The sequence below is a fragment of the Talpa occidentalis genome, unplaced genomic scaffold (genome assembly GCF_014898055.3).
Source record: "Talpa occidentalis isolate TD23 unplaced genomic scaffold, MPIMG_talOcc4v2.1 talOcc4.4, whole genome shotgun sequence".
NCBI classification, from domain to species: domain Eukaryota; kingdom Metazoa; phylum Chordata; class Mammalia; order Eulipotyphla; family Talpidae; genus Talpa; species Talpa occidentalis.
The window spans coordinates 53,603,309-53,621,694 of NW_023604295.1; the positions used below are offsets into that span (position 1 = coordinate 53,603,309).

The 18,386-nt window shown below is 35.4% G+C and overlaps 1 long non-coding RNA gene across 3 annotated transcripts in view; it reads right to left on the minus strand.

Moving 5' to 3' along the window:
• Positions 1-18,386, minus strand: part of LOC119257539 (uncharacterized) — a 44,242-nt gene that overhangs the window by 12,287 nt on the left and 13,569 nt on the right. For all 3 annotated transcript variants that reach the window (XR_005128054.2, XR_005128053.2, XR_008553876.1), the window contains exons 3-4: positions 7,547-7,676; positions 3,929-4,097 (exon numbers count right to left, since the gene is read on the minus strand). This is a non-coding gene — a long non-coding RNA (uncharacterized LOC119257539). The remainder of the gene's footprint in view (positions 1-3,928; positions 4,098-7,546; positions 7,677-18,386) is intronic.

Below are 18,386 nucleotides of genomic sequence, written 5' to 3' on the forward strand. Positions count from 1 at the left end.
CCCAAATTTAGAAAGAAATGCTGATGTCACATTTTCAAATTCAATTGAACATATTTGTCTCCCAGAACAAAGGATCAGAAATATATTGTGTATGTTCTTTGTAGTTTGAAGGTCATGTTTAACAAAAACAAATACTTCTATTGCAGAATTCAGAAATTCACAGGAAATTATTGTATCTTGTGGTAATAGGTTTAGAGCAACTTTTCATTTTCTTTCAACCAGAGACCAGGAGATTCATAGAATTATAGAGTGAGGAGGGACCCATGGGAAGAAGAAGCCTTTGCATTCAAATTGGGGAAGGAAGAAATAAACAAAGAGAGAAATGATTCAGCACAGACAGTAAAAGGTAAACAAAGCTGCAACCCTCCAAACCTCTAAATTATAGAGAACCTTGGGGAGTATCTCCACTTTACTGGCGTTATTTATTTTTCAATTAGTCAAGGATATTAGAAATGTTGCTTAAATGTTGACTTAAGAATCTCTTCCTTTGGATTTTTCCAGAAACAGATCCAAAATAAGGATTCAGATCTAAGTAGTTTATTTGGAAGGTGATGTCAAGAAACACCAGTGGGGAAGTAAGGAAGACAGAGAATGGAAGGCAATCAATAAAAAGCACTTTATCAAGTGTTGAATCTTGCTAGAGAACACTGCAACCTGTAGAATAGGTTGCCGAAAATTCTCCCACCAACTCTTACAAAAGTCATTGATGAAAGCAGGTGGGGCAGAAATTATTCTCTAGCACTGAATTTTTTTTTTTTTTTTAAATAGTAGCATGGCATTTTTTTTTTTTGTTTTTTAAAGATTTATTTATTTATTTATACATATAAGCACTGGGTACAGTCAGAAGCGTGGGAGGGTGAGAGAATTCACCAGAGCCAGAGCAGGGAGCAGAACAGGCAGAAGGACCAAAGTACACTGCTGAGGGGAGAGGTGGGCGACAGGAGAGGTCTGCGCGCCATGTGGGACCCTCCTCAGGTGGCCGGGGAGCAGCCGGGGATCGAACTGGCGCTGCAGAGGCTGCGGGCAGCTTCGCAACCCAGCGCTCAACCGCTGCGCCACCGGGGAGGCCCCTGTGGCACTGATTTTATCTGCCATGCCTGGTTCAACTCAGAGACAATTATGGAGCTCAGAAAGTGTTTCTCTCTCTCTCTCTCTCTCTCTCTCTGTCTCTCTCCAGATAGACGTGTTATCACCTGTGCCTGCCCCTGACTCTATTCAACTTGTGCCCACATCCCTGTAATGAGCAGAGCATGGCAGAAGTCACTGGGTCAGGGTAGGAGAGAAATCAGGATGAGGGACCGTATATAAATGGAGGTTTCAAGACCCTTATACATGCTCTGTTGCCCCACTGAACTTCACTTAAAGGACAGAAAGTTAAAGATAAACTTACTAAACATTTCAATATAGAAAATGCAAAACTGCACAGAATTAACCCCCAAGCTTGGGGCCCTTTTCTGAGTACAAGGCCCTGAAGAACTGCACTGGCCATACCCCCTCGCAGCCAGCCCTGATTCAAAAAGCCAGATGAGCCCTCTGGCAGAGAAGAGGATGCAGGTAGCTGGAGAATGGGAGAGACTGTGGTGCTAAAAATTCATGGAGTTTTGGGTGGAACACCAGTAATGCATGCTACAGGTTCAAAGATTGGAAATGCAGACCCCTTTTCTAGCAATTAATTTTGCTTTTCAAATGAGAAAACAGGAGATTTTTTAATTGACCCTGAAGAGAGTTACTCCAATTCTTAGAGAGAATCTTTCCTTTCAGCTCACTCCCCTATATTAAGGCCTCACACTACCATGTCTTGTGTTAGCAGCCACACTAAAATATACGGTTTCCCCAAATAGACTCAATCATATATTGAATATATTTGTTAAGCACATTTTATGTCCTGGACACTACGGTAGGTGCTAAAGATAAGTGATAAACAAGAACAACAGGATTCCTACTATAATAGAGATTATATTGCAAGTTTCACTGGAGACATTTTTCTTACATCTCACTGAAATTCTCCTCACATCTTGAAAGCAGTGCTAGTATTTGGAAAAGAGAAGTGATAACCTTATTTCATGTCAATTGCAACCCTTGAGAGTTATTCATGAAAATGCAGCAGCTACATTCGCCTACCTTTTAAATCCATTTAGAATCCTTGCTAAGCTATAAATTCAGTGGAAAGTCCCTTGGGTTAATTATAGATTTTGTAAAAATAGTTCTTTCTATTCCTTTTCACAATGACAAGCTCACCAGCATATCATTCTGGATAAACATATAAGCAGTTGTTTCTTATATAATGTGGTTCTTAATTGTCATAAGGTTGCTCTAAAGAGCAAAGCCTTGAAATAAGTCATTGTATCACCCATCTAACTCATAGTGTTCACTTTCTTTTTAAATCAAAGTGAATTATTATTATTATTATTAATTTTTAAGATTTATTTTATTTATACAAGAACTGGGGTAAAGTGGATTGTTATTTTTTAAAAAAAATCCAATAAGTATTTATTAGTGGTCTTTGAATCTATTTTTTTTGTTATTTATTTATTTTAAACATCATTTTTTATTTTTTCACAATACAGGATTTCTCCCTTCAAGTGTGGTCACCATAGTTTTACCACCACCAAAGTGCCCCTACATGGATAGCTATAAAACACTGTTAAAAGCAACAGAAGAAAACGTTAAGAATTGGAAAGATATTCCCTGCTCATAGATTGAAAGAATCAACATTGTCAAAATGACCATCCTTCCTAAAGTAATATACAGATTCAGTGCAATCCCAACAAAAATCCCATGACATCCTTCAAAGAAACAGAACAAAGATCAACTGAATTTCATATGAAATCACAAAAAACCCCAAATAGCTAAAACTCTCCTGGCTAAAAAGGCAGGAAATGGAGTTCTCACCCTGCGGGACTACAGACTAAATCAAAGTGAATTGAACCCAAAACTCAGTCTTTCATTTGGGACCCCATCAGTTAGGATCTTAAAACTGATCCCCATATTTGGATCTTAATTTCTTTTCAGTGCTCCTGTAAAATATGAAGATAATACCCTAGTAATGGTTTCTTTCTCTTATTCCATTGCTAGTATGAAGATTTTAAGAAAAAACGCCTCCATACCAGCAAGGCTTTCAGAACAGTGAAAGAAACATCACTTCATGAGACATAATAATTCTTACTTTGTTCCTAAAAGAAAATGGTCATTGTTTCTTATCTCTGAGGTAATTCTTGGTATGATGGGTGAAATGGCAAGAATAATTGAGAAAAATGGATGTATCACAAAAGCCAAAATACCTCTTTCCTATTACATAAACAATCATCAGCTCTTACTGACAGTTGATATTATATATTCAGAGAAGAGGTGTTTATATTTCTAGTTATAATATGAAAAGCCTCTTATCTCTACTTTACCATATTTGTAGTGATTTAAAATACCATTTGCATCTTGCATTGTGTTACTGTTCACACAAAGATGTAATACATCTTAGAACATACCTATTTAAAATGAGGCTGTTGATTGACCATATTTGTACATGTAATTTTAGAAAATCACAAATAGATTGCATAAGTGAAATCACACAGAGATCTGATTTCTTACTAATATTGAAAAGTACATTGGTAGTTGTATATTATATTTTATTGATAAAATCATATGGTAAGATTTTTTGTGCCATTTTGGAGCTTTTGTTTTCTATATAATAGCAGAAAAATAATTGCAAAAACATTTCACTAGCAAAAAATGACAGTGATGAAAACAACTCCCACTTCTCATTTCTATCTCATTTATAAAATCTCTGAAACCAGGGAAATATGTAAGAAAACCTGGATTAGCTGTACTCTACTTGAATGAAATAAACAATAAAGTAATGTTCACTTGTGTTTTGATGGCTCTTTTTCACATCTGCTATTGCAGAGGCTCCTCTCCCTGCAAAATTTCTCACCGTTATTTCTGAAGATTCCTTAGGGATGTTCTATGAGATTTGATGAGATTTGATCATATGGCACCTTCCATTTTGTATAGCTCCATTTCCTCTGTCTCCTGCATCTCTGGTCTGTGTCTGAGATCCACATGAAGGTGTCTCTGGCTCCCACAGGAATTCTATTGGTCTCCTGTTGGTGATGGGAATGGACATTGTTATTTCTTGCCAGTTATTTCCTTCTCCTATTATGTTCTCCTTCAATGATGTGACAGAGTCCTCTAAAAAATCATAATTTCCACTAATTTTAAAATACCTTCTCTTTCTCCATCCATAAATATACTCTGCAGAGCTTTCACTCTTCATGTACTGAAGAGTCAAACCCTGAATCATCATTGATTCCTTCCTTTCACACCCCATATCTAATCCATAAGTAAACTCTCTTGACTCTACCTTTAAATATATCCAAAATCTGACTAGTTTTCATATCATCTATCTCTATCATCTGAATCCAATTCTCCATTACCTTTTGTGAGGACTATAATAAGTTTCCTAATTGAAGTCCTTGCTTCCAATTTAGCCACTAATACAATCAGATTTTTTTTTTTTTGAATTCAGATCATGGCTCTGCTCTAAATAGTTCAAAGTTCTGTCTCATTCAGGATGAAACTCAAAGGCTTTACCTCATTTTATACAGCTTTCCATAACCTGGTTCCTGGCTACTTAATACTTCATCCTCTTCAACTCCACCTCACTCATTCCCCTGCCCCAGTCCTGTTCCCTATGTCCACACCCCATATGTGCCTTCCTCACTTAATTTTCCGTTCTCTTGCAACTGTCACCTCCTAAGAGAGACTTTTCTTAACCAAGAGACAAAGGAGACCTTTCCCTGTTGACTTACATCACACTCATTTTCTAGTTTCTTAGTTAACTTCATCTCAGCACTTTTTGTCATCTAGTCTATTAAATATTTATTTGATGTATTTATGACATGTTACTTCAAGTAGAAGGTCAGTTCTATGAAGATAGCAACATAACTTGCTTTGTTCACCAATGAATACCCAGTACCTGGCAAATAGTAGGTGTTCAATAAATATGTATTGACTAAATACTGAACAGATAGGTCACCCTTGCTATAGTGAAGGGAACTACTGGAACAAACTTACAATATTTTTGCTTCTTTGACTAAATATTATAACATTGCACATATTACCTCGAACTATTACATCTAACAATAATACTGCCACCAGTGATTGAAAAATATATATTTGGTATCAAATGGATAATTTCAAATATTTGGCTACCTTTAGGGCAAGTTCTGCTATAAATAGCTATAATGAGATTATCTTATGATCTGTGATATTTAAGTCTTCTTATAAAACTCATAAAGAGGTTTTTAGTTATTAATTTTTAATTCAATGCTATCTAGCATTTTCTTTCAAAACTTTATCTTATATACATTTTCTTTCAAAGGTAAAAAATTATATGGAAGAATAACAGAGATCTAAAAAAATTTTTCATTATATTTGTAAATCTAAAAAGCAAAAATGTTTGTAAATCAACAGGACTTTTCTTTTTTAACACAGATCACATAAATTTATGTAAGTGCAGTGTGTTTTTCACCCTTTGCAGTGAATATGTTCCTCCTTTCCAATCAAAGTAATAGTTTATTTTTTTGTATAAATGAAAATGTATTTTAAACCCTCTTTCAGAATAACATAATTTAAGGGAATCTATTTTGAAATGGATTATTTGTCTGAAGAAAAGTTTGATTAGGTTTAAAATTCTATCCAAACACAGATTTTAAAAAAAGTCTTACAAAAGTTTTGTTAATATCAGTAACTCAAATTGGTTTTCTAACCCATAATTAGTTTCATTAACCCCTGGATAATACTGTTAGCCTCTGAAGTCTCTTGTGGCTCAACAAGGGGGATCTGAGAAGCATAGAGAGAAAAACAACAAAAAAACAACAAAGCGATTAGCCCATAAAATAGGCAGTAATCAATTCCCTATGATAACAGCACTTATAATACCATTTGTAGTCCCCAGAAGTTTCAGGCCTAGGAAAAATATGGTGAGAGAAATGAGATGTGAATAAAGGATTATCTTTTGGAACATGGATTAATAGTATAAAGATCTTTAGGACAGTGGAAAACTTTACTTTGATAATTTCAATTCAAGGTCTTGAATGAGACAACTTCATTAAATAAGCATTCTCAGTCATTACCAGAGTATCATTTCTACACTGCCAAGATTACAGAGAATGCCATAATTAGAATCTTCAATAGCAAAAGAAAAATTATTGTAATACTATTGTAATACTTTTCACCTGAAAAATAGAAACTTGCTTTCTTTTATCTAAAATAATGTAATGCCTAAAAGGCTGCTGAATTGCAATTATTTGGCTTAATCTTTATATTGCTAGCTAAATGATTAATCCATCAAACTTAAAAGTGCTTTTGCAGTACTTTTGATGGGGAATTTATTTCTATCAATGGCCTAGATTTCCTCTATTTTTGTATAGAGGCCATTGGACTAGAACGGTTTACAGCTGTGGTTCTCAGACTTTGGTGTGCATGTCAACCACATGGAAAGTTTATTAAAATTTCTGGGTCCTACCACCAGAGTTTCTGATTCAATAGGTCTAGAGTAAGGCCTAAATTTTTGTATTTTGAAGAAATTTCTTGGTAGTATTTATGCTGTTGGTCTGGAGGTACTTTAACAACAGTGAACCACGGGTTTAAATAAGGCAAGTGGTTAACCCACAAATTATTTTGTTTGAATTTATGTTCTATTTTTTAATTGGAAAGATGTTATTTATTGTCCAAGGGAAAATGTTTAAAATATATTGCTCAGACATAATTTTTAAAAATGCACTGAGCTCTCTGTTGTGTCTTAGGGATTCTCATTCAGGACTAATAGAAATTTCCTTGAGACAGAGACCTTTATAATTTGAAGTCCTAGTCATGGAGGAGCAATCTATATATTTAAAAAATTATTGGCCCATGACCTCCATCTCCTATGCCCAGTCAAATCAATTAATTTAAGAGGACAGATAAAATCAGTTGAACATCTCCTTGCTTGCATTATATTTACTAATAATTGACTTATATGGAACCAATTTCTGGAACTGTTAATGCATTGAACCTTGCTGACTTTGAAAGAATCTTGATCTAGCCTATACTTTTCTTATCTCCTTTGCTTGAAAAAATTTGTGATCAGATTTGTGATGCCAAATTATTAACATATGATTCATAATGGGTATATTCTCATTGTAAACAAACTCTTCATAGCTCAACTACCTTTTGTTCAATGAAATATCCACTATGAAGAAAGGTACTGCTGAAGTAAGAAAAAAAGGAGAAGAAAGTCCATTTCCAGGATTATGGCAATAAAAAAGAGCTTAAGTTCTAAAAAGGGTTTTTCCTTCATTTGACCTAATAGAATTACACAATTTTAAGATAGAAATGGTTTCTATTGCTCATTTCCCACACATTATCTTCATGAATATACCTAATGTTATGACTTTTACTTTTAGCCTTTCTCTCATCGCCTCAGACATTCAGCAAAACACCAGAGACTGTCTGTCTTGTCTAGAGGAGACTGGCAGTCTCTCCATGGACATTCTACTTTTAAGGTTACCTGGAATTGATGACCTGCCATCTTCCTCAATTGTCCCAGGGTGACTTTTGTTATTTTCACTTTTCCTCATGGCACTGATGTTTTTTGTTCATTAGGCTTCTCTCACATTTTGGAGTTTGCAGAGATGCTTCTGATGTAAAATGCAATGCATATTCTGTTATGTGTAGTTTTTTGGAATAACATGGATAAAAATTTCCACAAGTAAAATAGTTTGATGAAAATTCAGATGTAATAATATTAAAAATTACATATAAATATTACAAATATATATGATACTGAACCTAGCAACATCTGGAATGCATAGCATTTCTACATGTGAAGCCTTAGCAGGCCATTACATACAATAATTTAGGAAAGACACCGTTCTTCATACCACGTACCTTCTTAGAGATGCTACCTACTTCCCATTGTCAGAGCTCTTCCTCAATCCTTGTGGATTGGAAAAATGAACATGTAAATCTAATATTGGTATCTAATCATCTCTCCACCCACCACCCATTTTTGGAGACAGGACATTATTAACACATTAGAGGTTGGAAGCACTTTGCAAATGTGTTTCTTTTATTTTCTCCTAGAGGTAATGTCCATCCTTGCTTTTTTTTTTTTGTTTTTTGAGTATTATCATCTAGAATTTTCACCTAAACATTGTTATATTGTTTAGTTTTCCCAAATCTTAAACTTTAAAACAATTGAATCATACTGCATGAATTTGTAATTTGGCAAGGTGATTTCGAGATTCATTCACATTGATGAGTATAGATTGAGTTCATTCACTTCATTGATAATATTTCATTGTATGAAGATGCTATAATTTATTTATCCACTATACTACTGATGAAGTTTTGGGTTGCTTCCAGTTTTTTCCTCTTATTGACAATACTAATGGATGTTCTTAGATATTTGTCTAGAGAAAGATTACTTGATTTCCTCAAAAAAGATCTTTTTAAACATAAAATTACGGTTCTTGCCCACAGCAGACCTTTAAAAAACCTTGACTAGTTAATTTCAATAATTTGATAGTTGATTTCAGGTCTTTTAATATTTCCTAGCAAATATGTACAGGTAACACAAATAAAATATAAGGTAAAGATTTAGTAATTGTTTAATTTACTTGTTCCAGAGGGAATTATACATTGCTCAAGAAAACACAGCACAACTCTGAAGGGATAACTCATTTCCATTATGTGTGTTCTTTGCTAGGCCACCAAGCAAGAACACATTTGTCCAGTTAAGTCCTTTTAAAACCTTCCCGGATGAGAACAGATAGAAACAAGTTCAGTAAGCCAAATATTTGCCCAGCTGACTTTTTCTGTCAAGTTGGTTTCTATAAGGGTGGCAGTCAATTTTCCCTTTAAGTCTCCTTCTGGCCCTTCTGTTACTATTCAAAACAATTCCATTTCCATCAAAAAGCGTTTATTAAATACATAGTTGTTCACTGTATTGTAAATGAAATCATGATTGGAAAATGGATTAGTACAAAGGGCTATAGCTCACTCACTTTGTTTAGACCATATCTTATGTCAGGATTCTCATTATAATACCAATTATTTCCATACAATTTGAATGATTTATATACCAACAAAGGCCTACATATTAGGAAATAAGTGTAACTATGATAATATCCCTGCAAATACCTGCAACCCCAGGGAGGCCTGAGCTGGCTCATCATTATTCCCCTCTGGCAGGATATTTAAGAGGTCAAGCACTTCCTGCCTTGGAATTAGGCTTATCTGTGTTTTCTTGGCAGAGGTGTTGATTATGATGATTTTTTAGATATTCCTGCACTGACCTTTCTGATCTTTTTTGGGGGGGGTCTTTTCTTACTTGAATATCTGACTTCTAAACACTTGGTTCATTTCTTTTGTTTCTTCTTATTTGTTTTATTATTTTTTATTACGTTAACAACACTGTCACATTTACAACACTATATATGACTTAGAAGAATAGGCTCACATCTCCTTAGGTGTATGTCACCACACCACACCCACCACCACAGCACCCAAAGTCCTTTACTACAGACCACTGGGCAAGCCCCCTTGGTTTCCACTCTACCCTTTTGTGTCTTAATAGCCGTTACTCTTTATTATCCAAGTAACAAATGATCATTGCAGATACTGTTGAAGGTGTCCATATTTACAGTTGAGATGTGAGTATTACTCCCAGCAGTGAGCCACATTTTTAGGTATTATGCTTGACTTTACCCACTTAAACAAGCAGGTTAGCAAGGAATCCAATCACTCTTCCCTGACACTCAATTCCTCCCTAACCTCACTTTCCTATGAGAAGCCAGTTCTGCTTGCTCCTGTCTTATTATCAGCTCTATTGCTTTTATATTTATTACAATTAAACAATGACGAAACAATTCCTATGACTAAAATTTCTTTAAATTCAATTTGTAAATACTTCTAACTTGAAAGTTATAGAAACCCTCTTACTACAAGAGTGCCTGAGATTGGCTACCTTCTCTCATCTTTTCTCTATGATATCTTCCTGCTAAGACATTAGAACTGCAGTGAGGTGTAACTCAAGTGTTTCCCATTATAATATTTTATTTACTGTAATTTATGCTTATTGTAGTATAATGGGTATTTGAACTCATCATCTTGATAAAATTTCCATTTAAACATGAATTTCAGATACACAATGACTTATTTTTTAGTATAAATTGCCATGCAGAATTTGGGACAAATTTATACTTAAAAAATTTTGTTGTTTATTTGAAAATCAAATGTAACTGTGCATCACATATTTTTATTTTATATATATTTTACATCATTTTTTATTTTATATATATTTTACATCATTCTTTCTTTTTGTGCAATGTATGCTTTCTCCTCTCAGGCACAGTCCCTATCAAATTCCCACCACCAATTCAACCATGCACCATCACCATAGTCCCTTGTGCTCTTCCCTTCTTTGTTTTCCTGGAGAATGTCTTCCTTCCCTGGAGACTGTCTCTGATTTATAGTCAAATCTTAATTTTGTTTTTTAATTTATTATAATTATTTTTTTCCTGATCCTTTTGTTGTTTCATATTCCTGCTATAAGTGAAACCATCTTTTTCTTTCTGGCTTATTTTTCTTTTTCTTTCTGGCTTATTTCACTGAGCATAATCCCTTCAAGCTCCATCCATGTTGCTGTAAAAGGCATGAATTTCTCTTTTTTTGAATGTTGAGTAATATTCCATTGTGTATATGTACCACATCTCCTTGATCCAGTCATCTATTTGCGCATCTGGGTTGTTTCCTATCTTACCTATTTTAAATAGTGCTGCAATAAACATAGGGTTGCAGGTGTCCTTTTGAATTAATGGTTTTGTGTTCTTTGGGTAGGTACCAAGGAGTGGAATTGCTGGATCATATGGAAGCTCCATTTTTAGCAGATTGAGGAATCTCCAGACAGCTTTCCATAGTGTTTGGACAAGTTTGCACTCCTGCCAGCAGTGCAGGAGAGTTCCTTTTTCTCCACATCCTCACCAACATTTGTTGTTTTCTGTTTTTTTTTAATATGTGCCATTCTCACTGGTGTAAGATGGTTTCTCATTGTAGATTTGATTTGCATTTCCCTGATTACAAGTGACAAACATTTTTTCATATACCTGTTGGCCATCATATATTTTGGTTTGCTAAATCTACCCTTTGAGCTGGCAGACTTCACAGCTGTCAGTAGATGTTGGTTAGTTCTTAAACACTGCCCCATCCATCACCTTGCTGCTGCTTTGTGGCTGGTGTTGCAGTCAAAGCTGGAGGCAAACCCCAAATCCAGGAATCATTCAGGGTGGCTGGTATCTAAGAGGGTATACTTAGGATGAACTTTTTGCTCCAGAAACTTTTGCACCAGCCAGTGCAAATTGTTGTCCAGTTATTCTTCAAGGTTTCAGAGAAGGATCAACTTTCCCCTATTACCTTTGAAGTGCCCATTAGAATAATGATGCTCCATGGCAAATTATCCTGATTCTATCTTTTAAGATCCATACAAATAATTACTTCAGGATAACATAGCCTACCTGATTTGGGATAAGTTTACCTATGAAGAACCTCACTTCTCTCAACTAACCCACTTAATGTTGGTGGGTTTTTTTTTTTCCCTGCCCTCATGGTTACTTTATTCCTGTGGCTTTTTGCTTTCCTTGTCACTGGGTCTCTCTTGGGATTATCCTAATCTATCCTAACAGATTTTATGATCTTGAACCTTAGGGAAAAGTAATTTGAGTTCCTGTACTCTTATATCCCAGGAAGTTAGTAATCTTATGCAAATAAGATTTCCTCAAGCAATTCCAAATGCACTGATGATAGCAAGAGCAGTTTCTTTTGAACAAGGTGGAAGGAAGGAAGGAAGGAAGGAAGGAAGGAAGGAAGGAAGGAAGGAAGGAAGGAAGAAAGGAAGGAAGGAAGGAAAGAGTTAGGGAGGTAGGAAGAATGAAGAAAACAGTTTAAAGTTTTGTCTTTTGAGAATTAAAAAAGGAAGGAAAAATATGTGAAGTGTATTAGATACAGTTAAATCATAAAATGTAATATTCTTTAAAATTAGAGGAAAATAATAACCCATGAATATAACATCTCTGGCCTTCCAAAGAGTTTTCTGTGCATTTGTGTGTGTTTGTGTGTGTGTCTATTTCTGTGGGAGTGTATAAAAATCATGCACACAAATGTGTTCACTGTCTACAGATTTTTTTCACTTAATGCTATATTATGAATATCTTTCCATATCATTAATATACTTCTAACATTATTTTATTTTATTTTATTTTTTAAAATATTTATTTATTTATTAAAGAACTGGGGTACAGGCCAGATGTGTGGGGGGTGAGAGGATTCTTAAATTCTGTTAGGATAGATTAGGATAACCCCAAGAGAGACCCAGTGACAAGGAAGGCAAAAAGCCACAGGAATAACGTAACCATGAGGCCAGGGAAAAAACAACAACAAACCACCAACATTAAGTGGGCTAGTTGAGAGAAATGAGGTTCTCCATAGGACTTCGGTCAGTCATGATCAAAGTACACTGCTGAGGGGAGCAGCAGGCGAGTCGGGGGAGGTCTGCCACACCATGTGGGTATTTCCGTGGCTGGCGGGGATTGAACCTGTGCTGCAGAGGTGGCGGACAGCTTCACAGCGCTGCGCTCAATCTGCTGTGCCACCAGGGAGGCCCTAACATAATTTTAATAGCTATGAAATAGGCCACTGATTATAATACTTAATTTACATATTCATTTTAAAATTTATTTCCAATTAATATCTTGCATATAAATCTTTGTCTATATATTTCTTTAGCATAAATTATCACCAATAGACTTTCTGGAACTTTTTCCCATCCAGTTCTTGAAAAAATTTTATTTTGAGTAACTTCAGACTTTTAGAAGACTTGCAAAGGTAGTTCCTGCATACCTTTCAGCTAGTTGTCTTTTATGTTAACATTTTACATATTCATGGTACACTTACCAGTACTAAAAAAATAATATCAGTAAATATTACAACTGTAATTTCTTTTGTTTTCCTGTTCCAGAATCCAATACATAAAGGATGTTTCATTTAAGCATCGAATCTCCTTAATTTTTTCCAAATTGTTTTTCATGACTTTAACATTTCTAAAAAGGACCAGTTAGCTGTCTTTCCCTCAGCTAGTATTTATCTTATGTTTTCTCAATAAGGCTGGTATTGTGACCATGCGATTTTAAGGTTGTTGACGTAAACATGAAAAGTCACTTGTCCAAAATAAGTGACAGCTAATTAAAAGAAATTGTTTGATATGGATGGAACTGGAAGGGATTATGCTAGTGAAATAAAGCAGGAGAAAGAAATACTGGATGGTGACACTCACATGTGGGAACACAGAGAAACCAAACAAAGAGTCCAATGAGACAAAATCAACACTAAACCCTAGAAATCTGTCTGCAGTTTTGATGTTAGAAAGGGAGGGGGGTGCCTCGCTGGTGGCACAGGCAGTTGAGCGCCGCACTGTGAAGCTGTCCGTAGCCTCTGCAGCGCCGGTTCGATCCCAGCCGGCCGACTAGAATCCTGCATGGCAAAGCAGACCTCTCCTGTCTCGCCCACTGCTCCCCTCAGCAGTGTATTTCATCTGTCTACCTCTTCTGTTCCCCGCTCTGTCTCTGGTGAATCCTCTCACCCTCCCGCACATCTGGCCTGTATCCTGGTTTCTTGTATAAAAATAAATCTTAAAAAACAAAGGGGGGTGGGGAGCAAAGTAGGGGGGAGGCATCATGGACTATTGTCTTGGTGGTGGGTATGGTGTGGTAACATATACCCTTTAGGTGAAGGGTGTGATTCCTATACTTCTAATTCATATACAGTGTTGTAAATCCATGTTACAATAATAGAAAATTTAAAAAGGAGTTGTTTGCAGTAGGAAATCTTAAAATGACACATACCTTACATATTTTTATTTGCCTGTTTTATGTACTTTCACTTGCCAATATTTTAATATTGGGCCAAAGTTTCATTTGTTCGTTTTCTGTTTTTAGTACATTTTACTAATTGTAATTCTGAATCATCGTTCATAAATCATAGTTATAATGAATAAATCATTTATGATTCTAGTCTCACTTTGCTTAAAATGGAGAGAACTTAAAGCACTTGAAAAAGCAGCTTTTCAAGATTTTTACAATTTTCTTTTGCATTTGACTCACTCCCATCTAATTTGACAGCAATTTTCTTTTTGTAAAATTTATATTCCTTGAGTCTTATCAAAGTACTTGGTTTCCATTGGAAAAAGAAATCTCTATTTTATTTCATCATGTCATATAATATTAACTAAATAACAATTATAATAATGAATAGAACTGAAATGAATATGTTTAGAAAATACATAACTGACTCTTGGGTAGATAAATTCCTTTGGTTACTAAACACTGGCTTAGTAACTTTGGTTACTACAGCAGCAGTGTTTAGGTGAGTTTAAGCTTCAACCACTGTGTTTAGAAGGTATCAGTCAGTGTGCTTTGTAGAGAGAATGGTTGAGTACTAATCCAGAAAACTGCCTGAGTTGATGATGTATTGCCAAATTGTGCTCCAATAAAGTTGTAGTCAATTTATATTTTTAGTTATCTGGTAGGGAAATTCCTGTTTCTCACTTTTGACACTACTAGGTAACAGTATGTCAAACTTGTTTATCAAACTAGATTACATAGAAATAATCTATGTGGATAGTAGAAAATTATATCTTGGTGATAACTAATAAGATTAAGATTTTAAAAAATAATTTTTTTATTGATCATTTGTATGTTTATGATCTTGATATATTTTTACACTGTTAGCAACTCAGTTCACTCACCTGCATTTATTTCAAGGTTTCTAGGCTGTGACTTGCTTCAATTATCTAGTAACAATTGTTCTGTTAGGGCCTTTCTTGTGGTGTAAGGGGTTAAGCCTATCAAGCTATTGTGAGTCACTGCACTATCAAGATACTGTCAGTCACTGCAACATGAATTCTATGCCAGGCCAGGGAGCTAATCCACATATGGTGTGGTAGCAGACCTCTCCTGTCTTGCTTGCTGCTCCCCTTAGCAGTGTATTTCAGTAGATCTGCCTGTTCTGCGCCCCACTCTGTCTCTGGTGAATCCTCTCAACCCCTGCATCTCTGGCCTACACCCCAGTTCTTGTATGCATAACTATTAAAAAAACCAATTGTTTAATTAATTGCTGTATTACTAATCTGGGATTGAACTATATTACCTGCCTCTTTTTAATCAATTCCTGTTTGGCAATTCCACAATGAACATTATTTAAGAAACTTCTTTATTTGAAAAGCTAGAAACAAAAAGGGAGGACACAGTCACCAATAGAAGGTGGGTAAAATTTGGGGATTAGAAACAACACACCCAGATAAGCCTTGTTACCTGTATGTATATGAGCTGTCATATATGTCCTTTGTCTACTATCTTACTGCTTTCCTCTTTGCTGGCTTTGTACTGTGTTTGGAACACACTAAGTACATTATCAGTCAGGGTCTTTCTGCTGGCTGTTCCCATTGCTAGGAACATTCTTTCTTTAGTTATCTGCATGGCTAACTCCTTTACCTCCTCCAAGTCTTTGCTCAAATATCACCTTTGCACTGGAGTCTACTTAAACTGTAACTTACCACTCACACCACTTCTGACTCCCCTGACTTTTCTTCTGTAGTACCCACAAATTGCCTTATTCTATAACATTTACCTGCTTATCACATGCATTATAAATTTTGTCTCCAATTATGAGAATGAAAATGTCATACTAGATGCTGGGATATTTGTGTTGTACTCTGATATATTCCCAGCCTAACATGTAGTAAGCACTCATTATTAAATGTATGAATCAATTTTTTAAAAAGGTCTTCAGATATGCAAAGGAGAGACATAGAAAAGAGAAGTCTTTACTTACTGTCTCTCTCTCTCTCTCTCTCTCTCTCTCTACCTACCTATCAATCCATCTATCAATCAACCAATCTATCTAAACATAGTATGTTTTGATGACAACCTTTCAATTGACCATCTCTGTTGACTATCCCATAAGAGTGACTTTCAGTCTTTAAGTCACAAAGCCATTCTTTGCAGTTCTTCAGATGGTCTGCTTCAATCATGCAATTCTATGCTGGGGTTATTACAAAAATCACTTTATAACTAAAAACCTCCTTAAGTTAGAGATTCCCATATTCCATTCCCAAATCATATCAGCTTTTACTGGTCTAAGGAATTGATCTCAAATAACTAATTCTTAACCACTCTATATAGGGTAGCTTAATTAACTCAGGCTATTATAATAAAACACTACAGACTATACAATTTAAACAACAGACATTTACTTCTCACAGTTCTAGAAGCTGACAAAGTCTAAGATGAGGTGCTAGCAAAGGCCCTTGAAATTCTCAGGATACAAGGAACATACCTCAACATCATAAAGGCCATATATGACAAGCCCATAGCCAATATCATTCTCAATGGTGAAAAGCTAAAAGCATTTCCATTAAGATCTGGAACAAGACAAGGATGTCCACTCTCACCACTGCTTTTCAATGTAATACTGCAAGTCCTAGCCAGAGCAATAAGACAAGAGAAAGACATACAAGGAAACCAAATAGGAAAGGAAGAAGTCAACTATCACTATTTGCAGATGATAGGATAATATACATAGAGAACCCCAAAAACTCCACAGAAAAACTAATTAAACTAATCAATCAGTTTAGTAAAGTGGCAGGATACAAAATCAACACACAAAAATCAGTAGCCTTCCTATACACAAACAATAAATCTGAAGAAGAAATCAAGAAAACCATCCCTTTTATTATTGAAAAAAAAGTCAAATACTTGGTAATAAAACTAACAAAAGAGGTGAGAGACCAATACAAAGAAAACTATAAAACACTGTTAAAAGAAATAGAAGAAGACACAAAGAAATGGAAAGACATCCCCCACTCCTGGATAGGAAGAATTAACACTATCAAAATGGCCACCCTACCAAAAGCAATTTACAGATTCAATGCTATTCCAATAAAAATTTCAATGACATTCTTCAAAGAAATAGAACAAATATTGATGAAATTCATATGGAGCCACCAAAACCCCCAAATAGCCAAAGCTCTCCTGAAAAAAAAAGAAGGGAATAGAGGCATCACACTCCCAGATTTCAAATTATACTACAAAGCCATAATAATCAAAACTGCATGGTATGGAATAAGAACAGACACATGGACCTATGGAACCAAATAGAAAATCCAGAAATAAACCCACAGATTTACAGTCAACCAACCTTTGACAAAGAAGCAAAGAATATGCAATGGAGCGAAGAAAGTTTGTTCAATAAATGGTGCTGGGAAACTGGGTCGCTACATGCAAAAGAATGCAGCTTGATTACTACCTCACAACATGCACAAAAACCAACTCAAAATGGATTAAAAAACTAGACATAAGATCTGAGACCATAAAATATATAGAAGGACATACAGGCAAAACACTGCAGGACATGCACCTCAAAGACATCTTTACCGACACATCACCCGATGTAGTGATAGTGAAGGCAAAGATAAACACAAGGACTACATCAAATTAAAGAGTTTCTGCACAGCAAAAGAGACAATAACCAAAACAAAGAGAAACCCCACAGACTGGGAGAAAATTTTTGCACACAACACTCATGATAAAGGACTGATCACAAAAATCTACAAAGAGCTGACTAGATTCAATAAAAACAAAGAAAATAATCCAGTCAAAAAATGGGCAGAAGAGCTAAAAAGAAACTTTTCCAAAGAGGAAATACAAATGGCCAACAGGCATATGAAAAAATGTTCAACATCACTTGCAATCAGGGAACAGCAAATCAAAACTACAATGAGATACCATTTCACATCAGTAAGAATGGCACATATTAAAAAAAAACTAGCAACAACAAATGTTGGTGAGGATGTGGAGAAAAAGGAACTCTCCTGCACTGCTGGTGGGAGTGCAAACTGGTCCAACCACTATGGAAAACTGTATGGAGATTCCTCAACCTACTAAAGATAGAGCTTCCAAATGATCCAGGAATTCCACTCCTAGGTATTTACCCAAAGGACACAGAAACATTAATTCAAAAGGGCACCCGCACCCCTATGTTTATAGCAGCACTATTTATAATAGCTAAGGTATGGAAACAACCCAAATGCCCAAAAATAGATGACTGGATCAAGAAGATGTGGTACATATGTGCAATTGAATATTACTCAGCAATCAAAAAAGACAAACTCATGCAATTTTCAGAAACATGGATGAAGCTGGAAGGGATCATGCTCAGCAAAATAAGCCAGAAAGAAAAAGAAAAATACCGGATGGTCTCACTCATAGCAGGAATTTAGAAAACCTAAATAAGGGACG